Here is a 22,046-nt window from a genome sequence, read left to right as displayed (position 1 = left end):
CTTTCATACATTGATTTTTGGTTGCATTGAATTAAAATTAAATCTAATTGTTTGATGTAGAATGACAGCAGAAAAAAGTGCTATAATATTTACTTTAGTGTGGTTTAAAAACACTAGCTATTCACTTCAAATTACTATAGTGTTCAGTAGACTGCACTGAAATCAAATGGAATCAAATTGTTTGACGGCCTAAAATGATGACAGACAGAAAAATGTGCTCTCACAGAAGACTAAAAATGAACACTAGGGGTCAAATAAAAGGGAAGGTTGACTACTGTGAGATAGCGATCAAGGCTAGTGGTCTGCAGGCCTGCCGTGGTCAAACTGACCAGTGCAAATGCACTAGATGTAGGCGTGGCATCGCGCTTCCCACTCCGCCATTGGCCAGCACAATCTAAAGCCCCGCCTCTTTCAAAAAAAGAGAGAAAAAAGAAAAGGAAAACAGAGACATCTCAATCCTTGCAACTGGGGAAAAGATGAAACGTAGTGCACCATAGTCCTCGAATCACCTCCTCTTTTATTTATTTTTTTTTAAACCCAGTAAACCACCTCCAGGCGCTCAGAACCAGAACTGAGCCACATCTGTAAGTTATTTCAATCACCTAAAGCCAAACATCATAATCAGATATTCAGTTTTGGGACACGCTGGATTAAGTTTTGTAGCGTTTTTTAAAAGGTGAGTCATTAATCATGAACGCTTTTACGCGCGTTTGAGAAGCGGATTGATTCTTAAAGGATATACGGAGCCGATATCTGTGTACATACGTAGACGTTTACCCCAGGTAAGATGTAAAAACTCGCCGGTTGTTTGTTTAAGGAGCCGCGGCTGGTGCTGCGCGGTGTGTCCGTCCATGTGTGTGTTTATTCGCCTGCGACATGGAGGGGATGGGTGGGCTTTTCTCTCAGTGTTTCTTATATCCGAGGACATCTTGAGCCACTCAGCGGCTCAAATAGTTGCAAATGGATGATGATACGTTTGGCTCTTTGATCTTTGGCTACGTCGAAAGAATACATTCTATTCTTCTTGATGACCTGTAAACAATAAGAACACCGATGTGTGCAATCTTTACTGGCTGCATTAGCACATGGCAGTCAGTGTATGTGGAAATACACATTTAGACTTAACATTTAAAGGTAGCGTTTATTTATTAGGTAATAGTTAACTATAAAAAGGTATCGACGACTCATATTTTGTTGGAGTTAAAAGTTTAGTCATGTTACTCAACTTGCTACACACACACTTTTACAGATTTGTAGTGTTTACTTGAGGGTTCCTTACTTTTTTAAGACTACTGAATAGTCGTGTGTGTTTGTGATTGAGGTAAAGTTGGTTTGTATTCGCACATTCGTTCATTTGTGAACGGTGACAACTTGTGACACGGTCCCTATATTGTTTACCATGCTACTTTGAATATTCATGGCATGTAAGTACACTCATAAACTTGATTGTGCTGCTTGTTCAAACTACAAATGTGAAAATATGTTGAAACAACACAATTCTTGAGTTTTATGTGGACAACTTAGTTGTTTTATGTTTAAACTACTTGAGTCTGTTAACTTAATCCACTTGTGTTTTGACAACATGAATTTGTTTACAGTGTATGACTTACAACATTTACAATATTAGCACTATTTAATCGACTCCAACAATGTTTGATAGTCATTAGCCACTAATATAATCTCACTATTTAGAATTAGCACAAATACTTTTCTTGATTTATATTATTAAGGAGAAAGTCAGAATTTGAGATTATAAATCCAACTTTACCCCAATGTGTTAGTGTTCAGGAGATGCCCCTTTGTCTGTGTGGAGCAGAGGGGGTGTGTACAGATGTTTTCTACCAGGACATCTGCTGTTTCTAAGGGCTTTGTCAAGGGCCCTTTCAAGGAGGCGCCGATGCCCGAAGGAAAAACCTATAGGTTACTTTTACAAGCTTAACTCCACAAACTATCAAGTCTAACATGATCCTTTCTAATAGGATGCAGAGCGTGTGTAAGTAATTCATGGTGTTACTCCTAAGCAGTTGTGTATTCTCAGTAGGATGCATGTTTGGGTTTGACGACCCGAGACCTTGATTTCTAACATGCCCATTACATTCTCCGCTGAGAATTCTCTCTCTCTCTCTCTCTCTCTCTCTCTCTCTCTCTCTCTCTCTCTCTCTCTCTCTCTCAATTCAGTTCAATGATTACTTTTATTGGGATGACAGATGTTACAAAGATGTTATTAAGTTTACATAAATAGTTAACATAGTACTTAAAGTAAACACAGTAAACGCAGTAAATAGTAGTAAAAAATAATTAATAAGTAATATTAAATCTCTCTTTCTTGCTCTCCCCATTGTGTTTTTATTGAATGTCCCAGGGCGGCATGGTGACTCAGTGGTTAGCACTGTCATCTCACAGCAAGGTCGCTGGTTTGAGTCCTGGCTGGGCCATTTGGCGTTTCCGTGTGAAGTTTGCTTGTTCTCCCCGTTTTGGCGTGGGTTTCTGGGTGCTCCGGGTTTCCCCAGAGTTCAAAGAGCTTAACTGGCTGAAGTGTACGAGTGTAAATAAGTGTGTTTGGGTGTTTCCCAGTACTGGGTTGCAGCTTGAAAGGCATCCGCTGTGTAAAACATATGCTGGAATGGTGGTTCATTCCCTAATAAATGAGGGATTAAGCTAAAGGAGAATGACTGAATGTCCCAGATTGGTACAGTTTGCTTTATTAGAAGCGATACTTGGAAACTTGGGTTTATTTTTAATAGCTTGCACTTCATCCCGCTCCATTTTTGTTATTTTAAGTGTATATGGATAGGTAAATATTTTGTTGATCATGATGAAATGTATTTTATTTAAAGAATTGTTTTAAGTGAATGATTTTCTGTTTAAAATAAAGTACATTTTTATTTATGAGTGGACGTACATATTCTTAAGAACATAGGGAGAGGTGTACTTTAGCAAATGTTTGTTGTTGGTAAAGCTAAACGATCAATTTGGAAAGCTTGTAGAATGGCTTTTGAAGGTGATTTCAAAAGTGGTATAAAAGTTGTATCCCCTCACAGGAAACAGTTGAATTTTAAATTTAAATAATGCATGAATGAAGACTTATGCATGCTATGTGAAGAGGGGATTGTATTATTTAATTAGTGATGTTAAATAATACCATATTTGAAATCAGAATGTAATATAAATTATATCAATGGAATATACAGCAGGGAAAATTGGTATTGAACATGTCACCATTTTTCTCAGAAAACAACCAAAGAAATCCATATATGCAATGAAAATAAATCTAATTACAAATTTAGTTATGTGTAATAAAATGAAGTGACGCAAAGTATTGAACGCATGAAGAAAGGAAGGTGTAGAAAGGCAGTGAAAGCTTAGACATCAGCTGAAATCTCTCAAATGATAGAAGTTGTCATTTTTGGGTGAACTATCCCTTTAAGGAAAGGTCTGTACAATAACACTGACTCGCCACTTGATATCCAATGTAAACCCACTCGAGAATCACTGATCCAAAGTACATCTGTGTCCTCCTGAGCGACATATGAATGAACTCACACATTGCCTCGACACACCTGACCAACAGGATGCCATAAATATTAAAGAAGCCCTTTGCATTTTCCTGTCTGACTCTAATAAATGTCTTCCTGCTTCAAATGCTGCCATGTGCGCTATGATTCAGTGCGTGATGTGTGAGCGCTTCAGGGCAAGAGTGAGCGAGTAAAGAGAGAGCGAGAGACGCTTTAAAAACACTTTAACATTAAAACCTCAAAGAGCAAAGATCAATTATTACAAAATATGGCAAAACACTGTCCAATCACCAAGAATTACCAATTAAATTATACCATCTCCTCCTCGCATAGCATACATATGGCTTTATTACACTATTACATTTAAAATTCAAGTAAATTTACTGTGAGTGAATACAATTTACATTGGGGAAAATAAGTATTGAACATGTCATGTTTTTTTTTCCTGGGAATAATATTTCTTAAGGAGCTGTTGACATGGAATTAAACCAGATTTTGGTAAAAACCCAAACAATACAAACAAGAATTATTCAATACTCTATATAGAAGGCTTGTTTGGTGACGGCAGCCTAAAGACGCCTCTTATTTAGAGAATGAAGTCTCATGCATTGCTCAGGTGTGAGTAAAAATCTTGATGGTTCTGTGGGTCTAGTGTGTCAAATCTGATCTTTATTTTGTATTCTCTATTGGATTCAGGTCAGGTGATTGGCTGGGCCATTATACAGCTTGTTTTTCTTTCTCTGAAAGCATTTGAGAGTTTCCTTGGCTGTGTTTTTTGGATCGTTGTCTTGCTGAAATGTCCACCCTGGTGTCATCTTCATCATTCTGCTAATGTAGATGTTAGGCTGGAGCAGCTGATATTTATTTACAATGCTGAAGAGCAGAGGGTTGCTGAAGAACTACTGAGAGACTTCAGCTGCTGTCTGGGCTTTCACTGCCTTTCTTCATGTGTTCAATACTTTTTTTCTTGTGTCATTTCCTGTTATTACACATACACATTACTTCATTTGTCAACTAATTTGATTTGTTTTCTTTGCATATATGGATTTCTTTGGTTGTTACCAACATCAGGGGAAATTCTTAAGTCAGCAGCACCTTTAGAAATATGTTTTCTGAGAAAAATTATAACGTGTTCACTTATTTTCCCCACTTTTTTTCTGTGATGGGTGCCTGAAATATACTCTTAGCAAATGAATTGAATGTTTATTATTTGACCGATTAGTTTAATCTGATCGTCAAGTTGTGTGAAGCTTTCACAGCATCTATATAAATGGTTTGGTTGATGGACTGATGGTGTGAACGTACCTTAATTTGGTCTATATAATATGAAAATGCTTGTCTAAGTGTTCGAATCAGGAAGTAATCTGTGATCTGTCAAAGGTGCGTGTGTTAAAGTGATGTCCATATGGCAGTAATCTTATTGCTGTTAGGTAATAGATGTGGTTAGTAAACATCCTGTAAGCAGACACAATATTATGGCTGAAGTATGAAATCAGATTGACCTGTTTGCTAACAATATACTTTCATATATAACTCCATATATCTCATTTATTGTGTCATAAAACAACAAGACATGTTTATGTAACAGAGCTGCTAAAAGATATCAGTACAAATGAGTCAAAATTAGGGCTGAACAGTGTATTGTTTGAGCATCATTATCGCAATGTGTGTATCCGCAATAGTCACATAGCAGGACTAGATTATTTATTAAAGATTAGAAGATATAATTTCAATTGTTTTTTATACAATGATGACTGTGCTGTTTTACGTTTGATTTTTCAATTTCTGTACTTGAAAACCAAATATAAAGCACTGTTTGCTTATTTATTCTGCTTGTAATTTATTAGAATTTATGCAGATGCCTTGCATAAACTTGATCAAAACAGTCGATTTAAATGAACGAAATCTTTCCAAATAGAGCTATTCAAATCATCTGGTGAAAGTATATTCATATCGCAATATATATCACGGCAAAACAAAATATCGCAATGTCAGATTTTATCTTTTAATTATTGGTAATGCTTGGTTCTTGTATCGTGTTGTTTCAACATTGGTCTGACATCCGAATAAACACTTTGTGAATAAATGTCTTGTTTTGGTCTTAAAACAGGGTTTTTGCTAGATCAGACACAGTTGTGGCAAGAAGTTATCAATAATTATTTATAATATTTATTAAATTTCCCATTTATTGTATTTCATTAACGTCTACCCAAACCCAACCATCACAATACTGTAAAAATATTTATTATTGTTTCGAAGTGTTACAAAAATGATGCTATATTGATGGTGTATCCGCAGTTGTGTCCTATTTAGGCTACACCATAAAACAGAAACATGATTAAAATACATAAAACCATGATTTTGGAGTATTTGTGCAAGTCGGGATTCAAATCCAAAAGTCATTGGAAGCAAATTAACCACGTGCTCACGTACAGTCCACATGAGAGAGTAATTTGTTCTGACCCTGGCAGTTACATGCAGATTTGCCAGGTCTCGAAACGCTTCTAAACTGATCGATGCTTTGAATCGCTTGATTCACATGACCTGGGGCCTCATGTATCAACGCTGCGTACGCACAAAAACTTTGCGTTAGGATTTACTAACAATGAACTAAACGTGGGAATATGCGCAGCTCCACGCCAGCTTTCTGAGAGTTCATCAGACGCTGGATTCGAACCGAGTTCATGCTCGAACGTGTCAAAACATGTTGACATGCATCTTACGAGCTGCGCCACTGAGACTTTTATGGGTACTGCAACATTTTACACCTATAAATCACACTATTTCTTTTTTAATGCACTCAGTGCGATGTTCAGACCCATCTGTGTTAACCGCATCAGCTAAACTCTCCCACTCTATTTTTTTTTCTTTTGTTGTTAATTCCGGAGAACAAACTTGCAAATAACACCGCTTTTCTCCGGTCTACCTCTGAAAGCAGCACCTCCAATTCACATTCTGTTCAAAGTTTCTCTTTTTGTTTGCTTTAGCCATTGCTTTTTCGTTGGGTTTTGCCATTAGCATAGTCATTAGCATATTCATACGGGGGAGGAGGCAGGGAGGGGTTTTGCGCTCGTGCATGTTGCGCTCAGTTTCACGTTCATTCGGATGTACAAAAGAATATGCGTGGGATTCGGCGTACGCAGTGTTTCATACATCTGAATTTTTTCTGCGTACGCACATTTACAGCTTTGTGCGTACGCAATGTTTTAGTATTATTTCCACGCAAGCCATCGTACATGAGGCCCCAGGTGTTTCAAAACACTTTAGTCACGTTACTAGGGTTTTTCGGATCATGCTTGGGTGCAGTGTTTCGAAACACTTGCGCTTCAAGATCTCGACACTGTCGAAACGTCAGTTTCACGTCAGCCATCCCTATGTATAAGTGCAATGATCACACTCGTAGCAGTGCGATATGGCTGTATATCATCACTAGTGGTACACTAAGGAACTCGGTCTGCAGCCTCGAGCCAACTAACGCCCCCCACCAGTGCTGATATACAGCGATATCGCACTGCAAAAAAATTCACAAATGAAATAAACTTTTTTTTATTGTTTTTTTCAAGGAGTCATTCGGGTACAGTAATTGAATAATATAAAATAATGCTGCGTAGTCTTTGTTTTATAAATAATTCAATACAATTATTAGTTATTAAAGTTACAAACGGTACCGTTTCTCATGCCTTAATGATTTAAAACCCTCATACATATCTCAAGAACCCATGCAAATGATAAATTATAATCCAGACGAAGCTCAACACGATCACGTTGTAATATGCTGAAATAATATATTGTGCAGTTTTGCCCTGAATCATGTTTAATTTATATTTTCCATATGCGCGTCATTCATTGCCTGAAGAATTGTATCGCTTAATACATGCCAAGTGTGTGTTTCTGCCTTCAGTTTAGTGTCTTTAACATGTGAGCATGTGTTGTTTCCCAGAGGCGATGAAAACACAATGAACAGAATCCAGCGCAGCTCTTTTTACACTCGTGTGTGTGTGTGTGTGTTGATGTCGAGCATGTGAATGTTGACATTCCTCCGTGAGCGGAGCACAAAAGTGAAATGTGTTTGTTTTTAGGAGCAAGCACTTGTGAATTTTAAAGACCGACGTTTACTTGAGTGCTTCCAAGAGAGCATGAATATTAATGATTTCTCCTCAGTTTAATAGCTTGTTTAACACACACCAACGTGGCCTGTTCTGCATGGCGTATAGTATCGGTGTGATTTCTCAACAGTCAGAAGAATGAAAGGATGTCTGACGGCGCCTGATAGGAAGGTAATTGGTATGAAATTGAAACATAGCATCGACCTAGAGCTGCAGAATTCAACCTTTTTTTTGTATTATTTCTTTCACCGCTTGTGTGGATCTCAGGGACGCATCTGGCTGTCAATCAGCGTGTGATGAGATTCAGGCACAAACGTCTCAAAGAAAAGATTCATTCAATTCACTGGATTTCCTTCTTTTCTATTAAAGAGCGAGTTTATGAAGAGACTTTGAGGAGTAGTGCTGAATAAAGGAGCCGTGCGTGCGTGTGTGTGTGTGTGAGTGTGTGTGTGTGTGTTTGCTGTGAGTGATGCTCCTGGTCATAAATGATCTCTTTCTGCTGCCAGAGTTGCTTGTAGAGGAAGTGCTACAGGCTTTTCTTCCTGTTGTCTCGTAGACAGACATGAGACCCTCCGTGTGCTTGGCAAGGGTGGTAATCCGTAGTGTAGAATCCAAGTCTACCCATGCAGGATTAGATTTACCCACACAAAAGGGAGTTCGGCTGATTTAACATGGCTGGTTTTATAGTGTGTGCTAAATAATATTAAAGGGGACCTATTATGCACCTTTTACACGATGTAAAATAAGTCTCTGCTGTCCCTAGAGCAGGGGTAGGCAATTAATTTTTTCAAGGGGCCACATTAGACTGCGGTTTTAGAGGTGAAACTATGAATTCTGTAAAACTATTCAATGAACATTAAAAAAACGAATTGTTTTTACACAATTATTTTAAAGACCAGCATCACAATATAGGGTTGTGCAATTAAACGAAAATCCGATTTCGATTTTGGCTTCAAACGATTATGAAAAAGCATTAATCGCAGGTTGCTCCTAAAAGCGCGAAAGACCGCGTGCTTATGTGTGTGCGGCAAGTGCACACAGCCAGAAGCATGTGGCAGGTCAGCATTCGGTCTCATTCGCACTCTGAAGCTGGAATTATACTTGCGCCTGGCGCCGCATCGCACACCTCCGCTGACCGTGCGCACCTCGCGAAACGGACGAGGCGCAGACATCTAAAGTCATCTTAAAGTGAGCGCTTTAATGGTCAAATAGGTGTCAAAACGCAGTGTTTAGTGATTATTCATAATAACCCTCATTTGTGTAATAAACGAGTTGAGGATCAAAAGACACGTGAAAGAGAAACCATTAAAGAGACAGCGCGCAATGTTGTTTTTATCATTAATCAAACAAAACGAGAAAATCCCTCTGCTCTTGACTGAAGGATTTTTGTAGCTAAAGTTTTATTCTTACAGTAAAGATGCTTCAAGCACAGTTTGTTTCATATTTTTATTCTATTGTATTTATTTATTTTTTCTTTGCAGGGAGGAAAATAACTGTATGTATACATTGAAGTCAGAATTATTAGCCCTCCTAAATATTAGCAACCCTTTCCTGCCCAATTTCTGTTTAATGGAAAGAAGTTTTTTTTTTTTTTACTTATTTTTGAACATAATAGTTTTTATATATCATTTCTGATTACTGATTTGTTTTATCTTTGCTCTGATGACAGTACATAATTTTTTCTAGATATTTTTCTAAATACAAGCATTCAGATTAAAGTGCAATTCAAAGGCTTAATACGGGTAATTAAGCAGTTCATTGTATAACAGTAGTTTCTTCTGCAGACAATCAAAAAATATATGGCTTAAGGGGGCTAATATTATAGACCTTAAAATGGGTTTCAAAATATTTAAAACTTCTTTTATTCTAGCTAAAATAAAACAAATAAGCCTAGAAGAAAAAATATTATAGGAAATACTGTTAAAATTCCTTGCTCTGTTAAACATCATTTGAGAAATTTTTATTTAAAAAAAAAAAATATTCCCAGGAGCGCTAATAATTTTGACTTCAACAGTAATCGTTTAAATAATCGTGATTACAATTATGACCAAAATAATCGTGATTATGATTTTTCCCAAAATCGAGCAGCCCTATCACAATATAAATTCTAGAGCTGCACAATTGGCCGTGCAGGTCATCAGTTCACCGAACTTGCGCTGTTTACCACAGATACAGGGACACTGGAGCGTTTCGAAGTCATGTCAATCAGCTGGTTTGTCTACAAGCTGACATACGAGCAATACGCTGAGGAATCACGCCCTTTAAAACGCTCCAGTGTCCCTTTATCTATGGTCACACTCAATAAACAGCGGTGAGTTCAGTGAACTGATGACCCTCATGGCCAATCATAGTCATTTCTGTTGAGCACGTGACCACAATGGGAAATCATGCCATTGTTTAAGATGTTAGGATGTCAATAAGAGTTTAAGAATGCGCTCAAATGTTAGCTGGAAATTTCCGTTTTTAAAATTTCAGTATCGATTTGTATCGAATCGATTTCTAGTATCGTGCAACCCTAGAGGTAATTAGTTTACCTTTATTACTGTGTAATTCCATACAAAGTGTGAAGCTGCCTGATTGGTTCCTGTCACGTTATTCGTGGTTCGCTCACGGCACTCTGAAATGTTCCAGTTCTTTTCAGTGCCTGCTGAACCTGCACATCGCCATTTGAAGTAACGAAACTGAGATTGAAAAAGACGCTATAAGTGAAAGTCCTTGCACATAAATATCAGAAATTCGCATTGCAAAGCCTTGTTTGCGGTTGAATTTTAATTAAATAAATACTTCACACGGGCCGATCAAAGAAGTCAAGTGAGCCGCAAAATGCCCAGGTCTCCCCTAGACTGTGTACAGTCCCCAGGTTGTCGACCAATTTGGCATCATACGATGTCTAATGTGAAACATCGCGATGGACATTGACGGCATGGTCATAGGTGTCGGTGAACTAATTATTCATGAATAATTTATTATTCTTTAATTATTTGTAGCCTACAGTTTCTGACCCGCATGGTGTTTGTTTTACCCATAACCAAATCACGATGGCATCATCTATCGACCCAAACCTACATGCTACTGATTCGTTAGTATCATAGATCATTAGTAGCAGTAGAACAAGAGAAGACATCCATGTGATCGTCTTGATGACGGATACGTTGCTCTGGAAAGGTATGCTAGTTGTTTATTTTTGTTTTATTTATTTGGCCCTGTGAAAATTAAACGTATTATTAAACGTTTGGTAGTTTTTAGCCATGTTGATATGGTTGTATGCAAGTTTATGGTTGATCCATGCCTAGTGGTTCACTGCACGTGTTTGGGGCACGTGCAATTCACGGGTTCACTGAAATGTGTATCTACAATCTGTATTGTGACTAAAGTTGACAATGTTGTTTATTGAATTCGACTTTATGACTTGCGTGAATGCAATGATCATGCTGCTGCTGCTTCTCCAATAAGGAAGGTAATTAATTATGAAAGAAATGTGGATGATGTGTCGAGATGATTGACAGAGCACGTAACCAAGCAACATAACGATCTGTTAACGAGGAAGTTGCATGTCTCAAAGCTTGCATACTCTTCCGTTACACACTCAAAACTATATAATTTTCCTTCACAAAAAAGTACATACTTCTAGGGTGTAGTATGAGTTTGCGAATTCTGACAAGTGCAGATGTAGAACTTAAGGAAACAGTTCACCCAAAAATGAAAATTCTGTCATCATTTACTCACCATTTACATCTATATGTTTCTGTCTTCTGTTTAACACAAAGTAAGATACTCTGAAGAAAGTTCGGAAAAACTGCTATTGACTTCTATACTTTTTTTTTGTTCATGCTATGGATGTCAATAGCTATGTTTCCATCCACCTATTTTATGTGCATTTTGCAAATGCGCATAAAAAAACAGTTGATGGAAACGATATGATGCGCATAAATTTTGAAAATGCGCATAAAAAACGTATGTGCCTAACTGGGTAGGATAAACTTTTTATTCGATAAGAAAAGATGCGCATAAACTGCGATGGAAACACTTTTACCGCACAAACTCCAGTATGCGCATTAAAAAAGGTCATGTGATTTTGTTAAAAGAGATCATGTGATGCTTAAAATGTGTGTGAATGGACAAAACGTCAGGCTGAGCACATTATAAAACATCTGAAATGTTGTTTTGGTCATTATAAAACGCCTTACCATTTCAGTATTAGTGTTATAATATTATTAATGACCTCCAGAATCAAGAGCGCCTGTGCTCCGCGTCTGACACCTTCAAACGCCACTGCGCGCTCACTGCTTGTCAGGATTGCCTTCTGAGGCGCATTCATTTAGAAAAGCTTGATGCAGCTTCTACTGCAGCAAATGCAGTTTTTACTGTTGATATTTGGCGCCAGTTAATCAGGAAGTGGCGATTTTGTTCGCTTTGACTCGTTGGATGGAAACGCTGCTTCATTCGCACAACTTTTATGCGATAATCCAGTTTTGCGCATAAAGTTTATCCGCATTTTTGGATGAAAACATAGCTAATGCCTGCTTTTTCCAACATTCTTCAGCATATCTTGTTTCTCTTACTTTTGTTAGTTATTTGAGGAAGTAAAGGGTGAGGAAATGTTCATTTTTGGGTGAACTATCCCTTTAAATTGACATTATATATGTAATCTCATTTATATAATACATTTTAGGGTGTCATGGTGGCTCAGTGGTTAGCACTGTCGCCTTACAGCAAGAAGGTCGCTGGTTCCAGTCCCCAGCTGGATCAGTTGCCATTTCTGTGTGGAGGTCATGTGGGTTTCCTTCGGGTTTTCAGATTTCTCCCACAGGCCAAAGACATGTGCTATAGGTGAATTAAATAAACTTAATTGGCTGTAGTGTATGTGTATGAATGAGTGTGTATGGATGTTTCCCTATACTGGGGGTCACTGTGTAAAACATTTTCTGGATAAGTTGGCGCTTCATTCCATGGTGGCGAATAAAGGGACTAAGCCAAAGGAAAATTAACGAATAATACATTTTAATGCAAAACCGCAATATTCATATATGTATTGAGCAGAGTATTGTGGCATCCCTTGTCAAGACCCCAAATATTGATTTAAATACAACTGTGTGGTACCAATAGATTCCCATTGCTGTTTCCGATACTGATTCAATCAGGCCAGTGTTGAACGTTTGAGAAACGCTACCGCTGCTGATAAGATCTTCAATATATTGTGCAACTGAGCTTCACTGAATGGTTCTCATGGACCTTATTTACGTGTGGCCACAGGCTATCTGCGACAGATAAGAGCACAATAACCCCTCGCCCTCTCCCGTTTCAGCAGATGTCCCTTCAGTTAGAGATCAGATGAGAAGAAACTGGGCAAAGTGTCTCTGTATTGCTGATTGATTTTGACTATTAATCTTTTGGCCTTTATCATTATGCGGAGATGACATGCAGAGCAAGTCTTTCCTTCAGAATCCATTATTTAGGGCTGCTCGGTTCCAACTAGCTCTACACGATATTGGAAAAAACTGACATTGTAATATTTTCTTTTTTTTCGATTCATATTGAGATAATGAGTATATTTTGGACTCTTTAGGACTTTAGGGCGACTTTGGATGATAATAGAATGGTTTTGCAGTAGAGTGCATCTGCATAAAATCTAATGAACATAATCACAAGCAATTATAAATGCAGTAAAGCAAAGTTACAAATGGAATAAAGGCTTTATGGTATTTCTGGGAGTTTAACAATATTCAGGTACGCCAAATCCATTGCTACACAGATGACACCCAGCTCTGCCTATCAACCAAACCCAACCTCAAACTCCCACCCTCATCCCTTACTTACTGCTTTGCAGACATCAAATCCTGGTTCACCTCAAACTTCCTGATAGTAAATGACAATAAAACTGAACTTCTACTTATTACACGATCCACTTTAAACAAATCACATAGCTTTTCTATTCCCACAGATGATTCTGTCATCCTCCCTTCAGGTTAAGAGTCGGAGATCATCTTCGACAACGCCCTTTCATTCACAGCACATGTTAATAATATCCCCCGGTCCGCTTATTTTCACCTTCGAAATATAAATCGTTTACGTCCTTCCCTCACACCTCATTCAGCTGCCATTCTTGTTCATAGTGTAGTCACATCCCGTTTAGATTACTGTGATTCTCTTCTGTTCGGCCTCCCTAAAAAAACTCTTCATAAATTACAACTGGTACAAAACGCTGCAGCCCGCATTATCACAAAAACTCCCACTGTCTGTCACATCACACCCATTCTACAACAGCTTCACTTGTTTCCCATCTTTTTCCGAATTAATTGTAAAATACTTCTTCTCACCATCCAAAATCTTACTCCTCCATACCTTGCTAATCTTGTTCATATCGCCACACCTTCTCAAACACTCAGGTCTTCTTCCATTCACCTCACTGTTCCCTCTGTCCGTCTTGCCACCATGGGAGCAGATCCTTTAGCAGGCCCGGATTGGCTAATCGGGAGGACCAGGAGAATTCCCGGTGGGCCGGTGCGTTTTTGGCCGCGAGGGCCGGTGTCCCTAGCTCCAGAATCTGTTGCTCTCAGCAGTCACACCTTTTAAAAATAATTTATTTATTTACTTGACCACAGCCTCCTTATTCATTATTTTACCGCAGCTCTGCTCTTTTTATCTATTTTCTCGTAGCCTCGTGAGCAAGGTACAGCCTGCAGGTTAATGATGATATAACTGTGGTTAGTACAGTGGTTAGCACGTTAGGTTATGACGCGGCCAACCCGGGTTCAGTTCTTGTCCAAGTAACATTTTTTATTTAATTTTTTTTCAGACATATAATACTGTAAGGGTTGTTGAACATTTGAAGTTCTTAAACAGCAGTTTTCTCAAAAAAAGACGTGATAGTGTAATTAGAAACTGAATTGGAAATGACCTTATTTTACTATAGTCAGTGGTGAACTGAGGTGGGCCGGTCTAAGGCTTGAAACTCCAGGGCTGAAAAAGAGTCCCACTCCGGCCCTGTCCTTCAGCCACTCTGCTCCTCAGCTTCGGAATTCACTTCTTCCTCCTGATCTCCGTAATCTAGACTCTCTTTCACAATTTAAATCCAAACTTCAAACACATCTGTTTAGAACAGCTTATTCTCTTTAACCTGACTGCATTTGTAAAGTTTGTATTGTTTTCTATTGACTTTTATTGAGGTTTTTATTTGAACTGATTGCTCTAGTTGTCCTGTACGGTGACCTTGAGTGTCATGAAAGGTGCCTTTAAATAAAATGCATTATTATTATTAGGCAAATTGAATAGTTAAAAAAATAACTGTTTAATCTTAATGCTGCGCAAAAACACAATCAATCTTTCTTGAACATACAAAAATATTAAATTCCTGTGCCTGAATGCTTTAAACACAGTCACAGGATTTAAAACACATGCAATTTATACGTTTTTTTGGTAACTTTATGGTTATCTTTGCAATGATCTATGCCATGAACGATTAAGGCAGTTCTGAAGGCAAAAGGGGGTCCAACCTGGTACTAGTAAAGTGTACCTAATAAAGTGGCCGGTGAGTTATATAATGCTTATAGAGATGATTGCATCTTCTAAAAGCATAGTAAAGCATTGATGCAGGCTTTGTTAGGATATGAATAATATTTGGCTTATGTGCAACTATTTGAAATCCACACAAAAAATGCTGGGTTCCACAATCAGTTTGTGTTGGGACAACATAAAGAAATTAAGTTCAACTTATTAGTTATCTTTGCAAATTTAAGTGGATTGAACATAATGCAATTAAGCTGTCCTCCTAAAAGCTCATTTTCTTTATTTATTTTATGTTTATTGTTAAAGCTCACTTGAGTTCAGTCAAATAATATTTAAAGTTATGTTTGGATCTCAGTACAGAACCTTAACTATACATAGTGCTCAAATTTTGTTAAATTATAAAAAGAAAAAAGGCATAAAAATCTAAAGAAAATAATAATAAAAATGAAAAGACTATTTACATCCAAGATGAGAACGTGTGTCCTAATATAATTCCTTCCAGAATAATCTCAAATGACCACCTTCAATATATACATTACTCAGAATACATTGTGTGTGTGTATATATATATATATATATATATATATATATATATATATATATATATATATATATATATATATATATATATATATATATATATATATATATATATATATATATATATACACACATACACATATATATACACACACACACACATACATTTTAGGCCCAAAGTCCAGAATTTGGCCCCTAAGCTCATTCGTCCAATTTTTGCAATAGTATCTGGATGCAGCCTTTATGATGCAAGCTGAGATTGCATCACTCAGCGATGCAATATCAGACACCATGCACTCAAATGGAGCTAGTGACGTCACTGTGATGGGTTAGGGTTAGGGGTGGGATTAGGTTAGCCCTTTGAAAAGCATTGGATGCAGCCAAGATTGCACTGCACCAGGTCTGCATTCAGACCCCTCTCCATTTTTAACAGTATGCCATCATAAATTGTGAAAATTACCAATAGAAGAAGGCTTCGAGAAGAATAACCAATAAAAGAAGGCTTTTATTATTTAAATGGACAAACTCTGGCTGAGGAAATGGGCTGGCCAAGTTGCTATATGCCTATAGGCTGCAGTTTTAATTTAAAACGAGTTTTAACAGATTCATCATTTTTTTAATTATTTTTATGATGGATGATAATAAATTAGCATTTGAAATATTTTTAAACTTTTTTCATATTTCTAAAATTCTAATTTCATGACATTATATATAAAACTTTAATAACTCACAGTTTTAATGCACATTTGAAAATAAACATACATTTTTGTAAACAGCAAATAGTATGATAAGCATTTTGACAAAAATCCAGGAAGTACATTTGTTGCATGAAAAAGTGAGGTAATGATAACCACCCGACAAGCTAATCCAGCTCAAATTACAGTAGTGCTAAAAATGTCACTAAAATTCATTATTCGAACCTTTTTTTAGCATTTTTAATGTAAATTTTAGGAAAATCCCCATTAAAGTTGAACAAATATAATAAATATTACTGATAAAAAATTGAGTTTTGATATATTTACAGTAGGAAAACATATAAAACATCTTTATGGAACATTATCTTCTCTTGATAGTCTAATGATAATGATAAAATAAACCAAAGTCACACATCGCTGGTTTTGTGGTTCAGGGTCAGGTATTAAAGAAAATACCGCAATGTCATTTTTTTTTTTCCAATCTCATTCAGCTTTCAGGTTATTAGAGTTGGACTCCAGGAGTGAGAGTCAAACCCGGGTCATGGAGTTCAGTGTGTTATGAAGGGGTCAGAGAGACAAGAGGCCCCTTTATTATACTCAAACTGTGAGGGGTCGGACAAAATGTTTAACTCATTATAGCAGCGACTATAACAGATCAATACTGCCTTCAGGGAGGCATTTCGCACACCGTTTCTGCAGTTACATCACAAATGCTGCCTTTCTTGCTTATTCTTGTTGTGTTTTGTGGTATTTTTGTGACGTGCATAAGAAGGTTTCTGTCCTACGCTGAGAGGAAGAAAGCTAGAGATATGACTGAGAAAGAAAGTGATTCGTTTGGAGATAGAGACATGTGGGAGTGAGGTCGAGAGATTGATGTTGCTTGAGGAGGATCCTGTTTGTAATAGAAAGGAGCATTTTTTGTTGATGTAGCTTTTTTGTTGTCGTTTCAAAAGTCTTAAAGGGATAGTTCACCCAAAAATGTTAATGTACTCAGTCAAGTTGTTTCAAATGAGTTTCTTTCTTCTGTTAAAGAAGATATTTTGAACAAAGCTGAAAACCTGTAACCATTGACTTTCATCATAGGAAAAGCAAATACTATGGATGTCAATGGTTACAGGTTTTCAACTTTCTTCAAAATATATATCTTAGTTAGTGTTCAACACAAGAAAAAAAATTATAATGGTTTGAAACTAGTAAAGAATTACAGATATTTAATTTGTGGGTAAACTATCCCTTTAAATAAATGTTAAGCTGCTTAATTTAGACATTTACCAATATTATCCTAATAGGCAAAAATGATTGAAGTTATTTATTATTTAAAGTTTGAGAGTATTTTTTAAAAACATTTACATTTTATTTGCAGTTTTTTTGTATTATTTTATTTTTGTATATTTATTTAATTTAAGCTCAAGTTAAGCTTAATAGTGAAAAAATGAACATATTCTCATCTTAATGTCATCTATAACTACATGCTGACATACAGTGCATCCGGAGAGTATTCATAGCGCTTCACTTTTTCCACATTTTTTTATGTTACAGGCTCAGCCTTATTCCAAAATGGATTAAATTAATTTATTTCTTCAAAATTCTACACACAACACCCCATAATGACAATGTGAAAAAAAAAATGTTTTTAAATTGTTGCAAATTTATTAAAATTAAAAAAACCTAAAAAGATCACATGTACAGAAGTATTCACAGCCTTTACCGTGAAGCTCTAAACTGAGCTCAGCTACATTCTGTTTCCACTGATCATTCTTGAGATGTTTCAGCAGCTTAACTGGAGTTCACCTGTGGTCAATCCAGTTGATTGGACATGATTTGAAAAGGCGTACACCTGTCTATATAAGGTCCAAGGATTGAGAGTGCATGTCAAAGCACAAACCAATCATGAAGACAAAGGAATTGTCTGTAGACCGCCGAGACAGTATTGTCTCCAGGTACAAGGTTGGGGAAGGGTACAGAAACATTTCTGCTGCTCTGAAAGTTCCAATGACCACAGTGGCCTTCATCATAAGTAAGTGCAAGATGTTTAACTGTTTAACCACCAGACTCTTCCTAGAGCTGGCCAGCCATCTAAGCTGAGTGATTGGGGAGAAGGGCCTTAGTCAGGGAGGTGATAAATAACCTGATGGTCACTCTGTCTGAGCACCAGCAATCCACCAATCAGGCCTGTATGGTAGAGTGGCCAGACAGAAAACGCTCCCCGCCTGAAATTAGCCAAATGACATCTGAAGGACTCTCAGACCATAATAAACAAAATTTTCTGATCTGATGAGACTAAAATTGAACTCTTTGGAGTGAATGCCAGGCAATTATATTTGGAGAAAACCAGGCACCGCTCATCACCAGGCTAATATCATCCTGTTTTTCAGCAGCAGGAACTGGAAGACTAGTCAGGATAGAGGGAAAGATGAATGCAGCAATGTACAGAGACATCCTGAATGGAGTGACTTCACAACAACTCAGTGAATGTCCTTGAGTGGCCCACCCAGAGCCCAGACCTAAATCCTATTGAACATCTCTGGAGAGATCTGAAAATGGCTGAACACCGTCGCTTCTCATCCAACCTGATAGAGCTTGAGAGGTACTGCAAAGAGGAATGGGCGAAAATTCCCAAAGACAGGTGTGCCAAGCTTGTGGCATCATATTCAAAAAGACTTGAGGCTGTAATTGCTGTCAAAGGTGCATCAACAAAGTACTGAGCAAAGGCTGTGAATACTGATGTACATGTGATTTTTCAGGTTTTTAATAAATTTTCAACAATTTCATTAACTCTTTTTTTCACATTGTCATTATGAGGTATTGTGTGTAGAATTGAGGAAATAAATGAATTTAATCCATTTTTGAATACGGCTGTAGCGTAAGGAAATGTAAAAAAAAAAGTGAAGCGCTATGAATACTTTCCAGATGCACTGTATAACAAGCACTTACTGAGACCTTAGTATGATCTGCAGGAGACTGGCCTAAACAGCTCACACTGTTTTGAAGAGTGAGGTTTATGACTCAAACAGAAAGCGAAACCTAGGAGCCACAGACTAGCTGAGGTATCGAGGTCAAGCGGTCAAAACACTTTAGCATCTGCAGAACGTTGTTTAAAAACGACAGACCTGGCGCTTTATCTGTTATCACACTTGAGCAGCTCTCCGTGTTCTAGACTCTCCTCAGATAACCTGGCAGTGTTTCGACACACTTTACTGAAGCTGATTTAAAGCAGGCTTCTGTCTCTGCGCGCGTTGCAGGATGCGAAGCCGTCCTGCTGCTTTGATGAGCGCTGGCATTTCTAAAGGTCTCTGGCAGAAAACAATTTGTGATTGCTTGAAATTATTCAATGCCACAAATAAATATGCCGGAAATTATCTGCATATTTGAAATGCCACCTCAATAGAGTGGTCCAGAGCTTGTGAAGATGGAAACGTCTTGAGAGCGATCGCTGAAGAGAGGAGAAATTCACTGCTCATTTTGGTCAGGATTTTTAGTTTGAGTAGGCGGGTGAATCTCAGACAGAAATGACTTACTGATATTGAAAAAAGTGTTTGTTAAGGCTAGTAATATTCAGCAAAAATCTGAACAGTTATGCACATATTTTGTAGAAAACCTTTAGTAAATTTAATAGAGGAATGTTGTTATAGCAATAATATTGTTTCAAATTCAATATAAGTGAAACAAATGTGAAGAAGTGAAGCAAGCAGCTTCATAAAAAACATACTTTTTAACATGTATTCATTCCTTAAATCCAGTTTTACTTAAGCAGTTAAACTCTGCTGTTATTTTGGGATTTCCGCCTGGATTTTGCCTACCCAAATTTAAAAGCTTCCCAAATCCACATGCAGAGGTGTAAATGCAAACATTTGGTATTATTTTTAAAGAAAACCCTTTGAATTTTCATAAACACTATTGAAAGTGTTTAAAATCACTGTATATGTCATCTGTGATATAATAAACACCTAAAAAGGCGCTTTTTGTATTTTTTTAATAAACTCGGATTTGAAAGTGTACCCTTCAGGTTCTGTGTGGTCTAGCTTGCTGTAATTAATTTTGGTGGTTCCTGCACATGTCTGTAATCATAGGAAAAAAAGAAAAATGTCTCTACCATAATCTATGCAAAAGTTATTGTATTCCAACTGATGAGAGGTGCTATACAGGCCACAGGGAGCGATCATTGTTTTTATTTTTCACTATTCTTTTATTTGATCAAACATAATTCACTGTGTTTGGACCACGTCAAACATATAAAAGGATTACTTAAGCACATCACCTCAAAAACAGAGAAGAATGGCCCTGAAGCGCACAGCATAAGGTAAGAGATGACAGCTGTCTGTGCTATCTGGGGCTGCTTGTTGATCATAAATGTATTGTTTTTACTACTGCGCCATGGAAACACCGCGTCTCATTCGGCAGCTGTTTAATATGTGAATATAATTCAGTAAAAAGAATGCTTGAACCGTATGAGCACTGGCAAGAGCTTTCATTTGAGCTATAACTTGTACATGTGTCATGTGAAAAATATGAAAATGAACCAATGTAAAGTACCCAGCTCTGGTATCCAAAATACTGTGCATTTAAGTGTAAATAACTTTTGTACAGTAAAATAAAAACCAAAGTGATGCATATGTGCATAAAATATAGATTCTACACTTTCAAATGAAACCACTTAAGGGGGTCTGGTGCAATGCTAGCCCTTTTAATCTTAAAGCGAAAGTCGATGACGTCACAGACATGGGACCAGGTCAGCGAAGTTTAACTGGTTAATAATCAACATTTCTTTAGGCAAAAATATTTATTTAATTATTTTATCATATTCTGTCCATTTTTACTTTACGATAAGATTTTTTTTAGTTAACAAAAATAATATATGTACTGTATATAGACTGTGTGTGTGTGTGTGTGTGTGTGTGTGTGTGTGTGTGTGTGTGTGTGTATTGTATATTACATGCTTTAGTATCCCACCAGTAACAATATACAGCCATATCACACAGCTACGATTGTGATATTGTGTTTATACAACAGTTTGATTGCACAATCATGTATATAAAAGAAAATCAAACACGGAGAGTCTCAAAATCCTTTTGTAAGAGGAACTACTTTCTTCCACCATTGTCTAGCGTAATGTCTAAGGTGATTACAAAACAGGTGATTTTGCTGAGATTTTAAGATTATAGGGCTGAATGTCATGAAATACCATCAGTCTAGAGACATTTCCTATTATTTTTTATGCAATCGATAGATCACAATAATTAACACTAAAAAAGCCAAAGTAAAGCATCAGATTACTATGGTATAAATACAGCACTACAAAATACAAAAGAGAGGGATCGACCTAGAAAGCCATTTACTTGTTCTGTAATGATTTGATCAGCTGTAGTTTGAAATTTTGCTGAGTTTTTCTCTTCTATGAGAAATGCAGTCTCTGTCGCCATCTTGTGGTGGAACGCCTGCTGTCTTCACTTTGTTCAGTATGACAGGCTGATGGATGCCGACCTGCTGAATCTCCCAAATGATAAATAATTAAAATAGACTCTATCCTTATAAATAAACTGCATAGTTGCAATCTAAACAACTACATTCTCACAATGTGTGTGTGTGTGTGTGTGTGTGTGTGTGTGTGTGTCTATATATATATTTTGCAAAATTTGTATTAAAAAAGGACAGATTGAAATTATGTGTGTGTGTGTGTGTGTGTG

At 37.1% G+C, this 22,046-nt stretch overlaps 1 protein-coding gene across 9 annotated transcripts in view; it reads left to right on the top strand.

The window, feature by feature from the left end:
• The first annotated feature begins 454 nt into the window (after positions 1-454).
• ctbp2a (C-terminal binding protein 2a) overlaps positions 455-22,046 on the top strand; it is a 131,342-nt gene continuing 109,750 nt past the window's right edge. For 3 of the 9 annotated variants that reach the window (XM_068214450.2, XM_073927484.1, XM_073927481.1), the window contains exon 1: positions 455-584. The gene's annotated coding sequence lies outside the window, so the exon portion shown is untranslated. Of the gene's footprint in view, positions 783-22,046 lie in introns of all 9 variants that reach the window. The other 6 variants (XM_068214449.2, XM_073927485.1, XM_073927482.1 and 3 more) reach the window with 2 other exon arrangements.

Source organism: Danio rerio, chromosome 17, assembly GCF_049306965.1.
Source record: "Danio rerio strain Tuebingen ecotype United States chromosome 17, GRCz12tu, whole genome shotgun sequence".
NCBI lineage: Eukaryota > Metazoa > Chordata > Actinopteri > Cypriniformes > Danionidae > Danio > Danio rerio.
This window is presented reverse-complemented; position numbering and strand designations above follow the sequence as displayed.